This window comes from Tamandua tetradactyla, chromosome 16, assembly GCF_023851605.1.
Source record: "Tamandua tetradactyla isolate mTamTet1 chromosome 16, mTamTet1.pri, whole genome shotgun sequence".
Classification (NCBI taxonomy): domain Eukaryota; kingdom Metazoa; phylum Chordata; class Mammalia; order Pilosa; family Myrmecophagidae; genus Tamandua; species Tamandua tetradactyla.
This window is the reverse complement of record NC_135342.1, coordinates 60,368,315-60,375,653: the sequence shown is the minus strand read 5'-3', so window position 1 is coordinate 60,375,653 and position 7,339 is coordinate 60,368,315. Positions and strand designations below refer to the sequence as shown.

Here is a 7,339-nt window from a genome sequence, read left to right as displayed (position 1 = left end):
TCAAAGAAAAAAATAGCCTTTGAACATTATTTGACATTATATTGCAATCAATACTATGTGAGACATTTGGATTTTAGTGTATTTTTATCCAGTGCTAGTCTCTTCCCAGAACTTAGAAACATAGAATAGTTTCCCAAGCTGTTAAATTGAGGTTTGCACAAACTAAATCAATGTCTGACATTTTGTTAAGATATTTCCTCTTCCAAATGCTATTTGTGCAGTTGCTTTGTACACGTCTATATTTTATGGTCAGGATCACTTCTTTTTGGTGTATATTTATTTGCCATAGCTTTTTCAAAATTTAAAATAGTTTTTTTGTGGTTTATTTAGTTTCCTTCTATTGGATAACCAAATTATTAGGTCTCAATTTTCTGTTTGTCTTGTTCATGTATATTCCATCATGATCTGCAAGAGATGCTATTGAAGCCTCTATTATGCTTATCAATGCTGCAGTTATAGTAACATAATTACACATTAGGCCTCAAAGTGTAGCTGTGCTCCCGTAGGCATTGCTTCACTTCTCCGTGTCATTGTAGTAGATTTCCCAGGCCCAGGGGGCCTTTCCCTACAAGTATGTGTTCTTTGAACTTTTCAGATCATAACTATTTTTACTTGGATAAAGCAGTATTTTTTTAATTATTATTTTTTAAAATATAACAACAAACAAAAACATTCTTAACATATGATCATTCAGTTCTACACATATAATCAGTAATATCATCATATAGTTGCATATTCATCATCATGACCACGTCTTAGGACATTTGCATCAATTCAGAAAAAGAAATAAAAAGACAACAGAAAAAAGTTCATACATACCATACCCCTTATCCCTCCCTTTCACTGATCACTAGCATTTCAATCTACTAAATTTATTTTAATCTTTGTTCCCCGTCTTATTTATTTTTATGCTGTATGTTTTACTTGTCTGTTGATAAGGTAGATAAAAGGAGCATCAGACACAAGGTTTTCACAATCACACAGTCACACTGTGAAAGCTTTATCATTATACTATCATCTTTAAGAAAAATGGCTACTGGAACACAGCTCTACATTTTCAAGCTGTTCCCTCCAGCCTCTCCATTACATCTTGACTAGCAAGGTGATTAACTATTTAATGTGTAAGAATAACATCCAGGATAGCCTCTCCACTCTGCTTGGAATCTCTCAGCCATTGACACTTTATTTTGTCTCATTTCACTCTTCCCCCTTTTGATTGAGAAGATTCTCTCAATCCCTTGATGCTGAGTCCCAGCTCATCCTAGGATTTCTGTCCCATGTTGCCAGGAAGTTCCACACCCCTGGGAGTCACGTCCCACGTAGACAGGGGGAGGGTGGTGAGTTTGCTTGTTGTATTGGCTGGAGAGAGAGGCCACATCTGAGCAACAACAGAGGTTCTCTTGGGGGTGACTCTTAGGCCTAATTTCAAGTAGGCTTCACCTATCCTTTTTGGGGTTAAGATTCATATGAACAAACTCCAAGATTGGGGGCTCAGCCTATTGCTTTGGTTGTCCCCGTTGCTTGTGAGAATATCCAGAATTCTCCACTTGTGGAAGTTGAATTTTCCCCCTTTCTCAACATTTCCCCAAGGGGACTTTGCAAATACTTTTTTACTCACTGTTCAAAGCACTCTGGGATTTATTGGGGCATCACTCTGGACAAACATGCAAAATCTTATGCCCTACTCAAGGTTCCATGTATTTATGGGGTTCAATTAAGCTGTCTACATAAGTTATATTAGGAACTGCACTAGTCAAAATATAAATTTTGTACCAAATAAACATTTTTTGCTTTAGTCTCACACATAAGTTAAAATTTTTAAATATTAATTACCATCTGTTTCAACACCCTGCAGTAATGACATTCCTTTGTTCTTCTTGATGCAAAAACATTTTTAAATTTGTACATTTAGTTATAAAGCAGTATTTTTGTTAAACTTATTTTCTGATCCAGAGTGAAAATTCCAGAGTTTTTTGGAATTTCTGTTTGGCAAGCAAATAATTTACAATTAGGAGAACTGGTTCCAGCATTTAAATTGTGAATTAACATAGTACGTTATATGTAAATATTTACTGAGAATTATGGAGATGATTTAAATTGTTTAGATTATTTTGATTTGTACTCCTTAAGATGAAATCTTAGCCCTGTTTTAGTTCACAAGGGGAAAACATTTTGTCTATTGTTTCAGCCTTATTAGTTTAGACAATCAGAGGTTGTCTTTTAGCATTGTTCAGACATGATTTAAATATATTTTCCTATGTTAAGTGGATCTTAATTAACGGTTCTTTTATTGACTGGAATTTATGTTTGAAATAGAAAAATCAAACAATGCTTACAGAAGCAACCCTAAGTATGACATACTGTAGCTTACATACTATGTTTTGCATCCATCACTGACACCGTGAATCACCTATACTGCCTTATAAGATACTGAAATTTCATCCTAACACCTGGGTAAATTTTGGTTACTATGAACTGCTTTATTTCCTCAAATGAAGAAATTTGGGAGCGATTTGGTAATAAGATGAATGAAGACAAATCAAAGGAAAGCAGAAAAATGATCATTTATTAGAGGACAGTTGGGTTTCAGAAATTCAGAACTGGTCAAAACAATAGGGAATAAAAAATTATTTTAATAATCACAACCATTAAAATTGGAACTGACCTCAGAGTTCCCTACCAGAGGCGTGAACTGCTGTACAACAATTTAGACATTGATGACTATCTTTAGTTTTGTATCTACCCTCAAAAATCTGGAATTCACTACATACTAGGGTGATAATTGATCATCAATTCTTCCTTATGCTAAAATGAACTGCGCCTCCCTGGAGCACTTTCTGCAGAATCATGAAAGTTACATCTCGCTTGCTACTTTGGGCTCTTTGACTATTGTTACTGTGGAGGGTAGTCCCTTCATCTCAGCCTTTTAGTACTTTCATCCCTAAAAATCTTCAAATTTTTCTAAGATCTTCCACTCAATTAGTCTTTTAAGTCTTCCTTGGCCATTCTCACAGTCTAGGTGTTTGATTTTTCTTTCTCCTCCTTCTGCTCAACAACTTAAGTGTAGATCTAGCTTCTCCCTAAAGCCTCCTTGGCCCCGAAACAGATGATTCTAGCTAGTCTTCACCAATACCTGAGATTTATGAGGCTGAAGAAAATTATCTGTCCTTGCAAATGCCGTCTGCTGAGGTGCACCAATCAGAGACAGTCTCTCCTCTGCCTCTGTGGATCTTCTTATTCAGGATAGCCCCGACTCTTCCACCAGTCCCAAAGTTAAACTACCTGCTTCTGTAGAGAAGAGCACAGGGAATAAGGAAGATGAGGGGTAGGTGAAGAAGCAGATCAGAACCATGTTCTCTCAGGCCTAGCTGTGTATATTCAATGATAGATTTCAAAGACAGAAATACCTCAGCCTCAGGCAGCTGCAAGCACTTTCCAACACTCTGAACCTCAGCTGCAAACAGGTTAAGACCTGATTCCAGAACCAGAGAATGAATGTAAAAGGTGGCAGAAAAACACTAACTGGTCAAAGAACGGCAACAGTGTGACCCAGAAGGGCTCAGCACCTACAGATACCTGGGACTCTACCTTTCCTAGAGTGCTTGGTGAACACTTCTGGTAACCTTTTATTGTGGAGCAACCATACCTGGAACAACTCGACTTGGAGAACTCATTCCTGGAACAGCCATCTTGGAGCAACCATTCCTGGAACAGCTAGATGTGGCACACCCATGTCTGGAAAAACTAGGTCTGGAACAATCAGTTCCCCGAACAGTCGGGAGGAATCCCTGCAGTCCCAGATCCAATTCCAGCAAAATTCTCCTGCCACTGATTTGGAGGCCACCTTGGGAAGTGCTGGGAAAAGCCACAACACAGTACAACAAACTGTTAAATATTTCAGTATCCCAGTAACATGGATTTATTCCCAAATTATACCATGAATGCCCAGCCTGAAGATGTATGAAAAGGGTGAAGATGGGTATATGATACAGTTTCAATATGAGCAGTCTGCATTACATCCTTCCTTCCAGAATTGTCTTGAGAGCTGTGTATCTGACTTTATCCTGTTTTTCATGGGGAATTGGGGGATGGATGTAGGTTTGTTATGCGTCTTAACCAGAGATTTCAAAACTCAGTAATAGGCCAGATTACCTTGGCTGTCTGGACAACATAAAAGATGAGATGTCTGACTATAGAGAACTAGAATATAATAGTTTGGATATCGTTAGGATCTAGTCTCAAGAATAGGAAGTAAAAGTAAAAAGATGTGTGCTGGTAATGTTCTAGGAAATGATGAATATGCAACTATGTGATGATATTGAGAATTACTGATTATATATGTAGAATGGAATGATACGTTAATGTTTTTGTTCTTAATTTTTTTAATTAATAAATACATTTTTAAAAAAAGATGTGTGCTGGAGTGCTCATTATATGGGATTTGGGAGGCTTCACTAAATGTTCAGATGGAAGAGTTAAGCTATCATGACCTTGACTCATTGATTCTCTCCACCCCTTCATTGTTTTACTGCCTCTAATTGGTTCACTACTTTGTTATTTGCAGATAGATGTTTTGTTTTTGCATCATGGTAATACTGTAGTTTGGCTAGTTAGTTTATACATTTTACAGGTAAATAAAATATAACTATTAAAAAAAAAGTTGCCTCTCTTTTCCACACCTTGGCCCTGGAGAAAACTAAAGAAAATTGCCTATGATTTTCCTCTCTGCTAAATCTTTTATCCTTTAGGCTCATGAGCCCCAGTGACTTCATGCTTCAGCAGAAGTGTCATGTCCCTTCATGGATACCTCTATCTGTTTGTAAAATGTGTCCAGAGAGAAATGTGACCCTAAGTATGGTCTTACAGCAGAGGGGAGAGTACAGATCAGCCTCTTTGCTAGGCCCAGGGGTTTTTTATGGACCCTACCTAAGATGCTTCTTGGCATCCTACATGACCAACTCTCAAATTACAGTTAATATGGTTGACTCCTGGGAATTCTTTGTAGATAATTATAATCTATCTTGTTCTTATGGGGTTTCAATTTTTTTTTTTTTCGCATGGACAGGCACTGGGAATCAAACCTGGATCTCTGCATGGCAAGCAAGAACTTTGCTACTGAGCCACCGTTGCACACCCGAGGTTTCATTTTTAACCCTTACTACAGTTTAGTAGTCCCTATTAAATTTCATTTTAGATTAAGTTGTGCTCAATTTGTCATCCACTGTATTAGGCATTCTGTCCTGCTTTAGTTTATCCACAACATATATGAGCATGCTGCTGTATTCTCATCTAAGTCACTAACCCTGAATTGGTTGGGCCCAGAGGGGATGTTGGGGCAGGCCCAGACCATAAGTGGCCTCCCATGTGGTCACTCATCAGCCTCAATGCTATCATCCAGCCTACATTTCACTTTCTTGTCTATGATGTGGATTGTCAAATTGCCCTGTTGAAACCTGTATTTGCTATATTTGTAGTATCCTCCTATCTGGTATTCCTGCTAAAAAGAAAGAATCTGGTGCTCTTTTCCTTTTTCCAACTGATCACAGGTTACTGGAGAATTTCACCTGGGGTGATTAAGCTCACTGGCCTGTGGTTTCCAAACTCCATCTTCTGCCTTGTGAAAATCCAGACAATTTGCCTTTTAATAAATTCCAATACTTTGCCTGTTCTCCACAGAATTCCAGGGGTGTAACTCTTCATGGCTTTTCACTGCCTTTGTCTTGTCTGACCCTTACAACCAGGTTGGCAGATGATATGTCCATTTATTGGATCATGTAATTCATGCTTTCAAGTTTGTAGCAGAGCCAGGATCAGAATTCTATTCCTCTGACCCCTGCTGTAACAGGTGCCCTGCTGACAATGGTGCCAGCTGAGCCCCAATCCAGGTTCAATAGTCTCAAAACGAAAAGAATTTAGAGTCAAGAGGCCAGTAGGACTAAGTGGTAAAGTTCATTAAAAAAGGAAAGGTGTCAAAAAAGAGAGAATATATGTTAGGGTAATGTGAGCGTGCCCAAGGGAGGGACAAGCACTGAGTGGAGTGGGCCAGCTTGTTTTATCTGAACGTTTGGTTGGCAGCAGGTTTCCATAGTAACCTTGGAATACTAGGTGTCTTCTTTGTTCTAGGAGGAGATAGCTAACAGAATTCGTGGTTGTTGTCACATACATAAAATTTGTCTTTGGACAAATGGTTAACAATCTTTATGACCCTATGTTTCCTATTATTAACTAAGAGTTTGCTTTGGGCCCAGAATTTTACAAGCTTTTATGGTTTGGGGGTTTCATTCAATGGTTTTGGGAGGTTTGGGGGGCTTTAGGAAAATTTTTGTCCCAGGAAGTTTGTAGCTGAAGTTTGCAGCTTTGTATTAGTTCCTTTGGAGCTAGTTAAGAAACAAGAGACAAGGAGTTTGTGTGTTAACTCTTTCAGAGCTGAATAGGAAAGCGGGGACTTAACAGTTGTGCTACTGTATCCTGCCTCACCACCTAGGTTGTTGATTTTTTTTTTTTTTTTTGCCACATCCCACTTCCTTATGATGTAAAGTTAGTCTGCTTCCAGAGAGAACAAAACCCAGCAAGTAGAGATTACGTCTGTTTTTCCTTCTCTTACCCTTTCCTATTCTCCTTTCTCTATCCTCTTCTATCCTTCTCCTTCCTTTCACTTCCCCTTCCTTTCCCTTCCCCATCCCAACTCCCCTATTTTTAAAGGAAGGTAATTAGCACCTATCATTTCTAGTGTTAAATACTGGCGTGAAAGTCAGGGGTCATTGTTGACTATGATAAAGATCACCTCGACAGAGGCTATAGGGATTAGGAAAGAGGAGGGCAAAAACGGGATATTTATAAGAATTTTGGGGTCTAGTTTAAAGCCATTCTTTCATAGCGGGGCTTGATTAGGATTAGCCAAAGTTCACGACATAATGGTTTAAGTTCGGTCAGTAAGACTGGAAATACTGGAAAGCTACCTTCTAGCACTGGTTCCTCGGGCAGGTTTTTTTTTCCGTTTCCTCATCTGTAAATAGATTTAAGATTCAGTGAGATGATGTATGAGAGTGGCACACGATAATCAGCGCTAGATAAATGGCGGTAACGTGCATTAGACTGATTCTACGACTTGGCTTTTCCCATGTCTCCGTCTGGTTGCTTTGTCGTCCTGACGACACAACGGAGCAGCGTGCGAAGCAGACCCGGGGCAGGCGCCACTGCACTCCTCAACCAGCAGAGGCCGCCAGCGTGCCCTCGGCCCACGCAGCTCCCGCTTCCGCAGCTGCCACCCGCGTCTCTCTGCGCATGGCTGTCCCAGCGGCTGCCTGACTGCCTCCCGACACTGTGGCGGCCTCATCAC

At 39.4% G+C, this 7,339-nt stretch overlaps 1 pseudogene across 1 annotated transcript; it reads left to right on the top strand.

Annotated features, from left to right (window-relative positions):
- Positions 1-2,492: 2,492 nt before the first annotated feature.
- Positions 2,493-7,257, top strand: LOC143658449 (homeobox protein NANOG-like; annotated as a pseudogene). The gene is made up of 3 exons (XR_013163223.1): positions 2,493-2,516; positions 3,121-6,484; positions 7,168-7,257. The product of XR_013163223.1 is annotated as a homeobox protein NANOG-like (transcript).
- Positions 7,258-7,339: the final 82 nt, after the last annotated feature.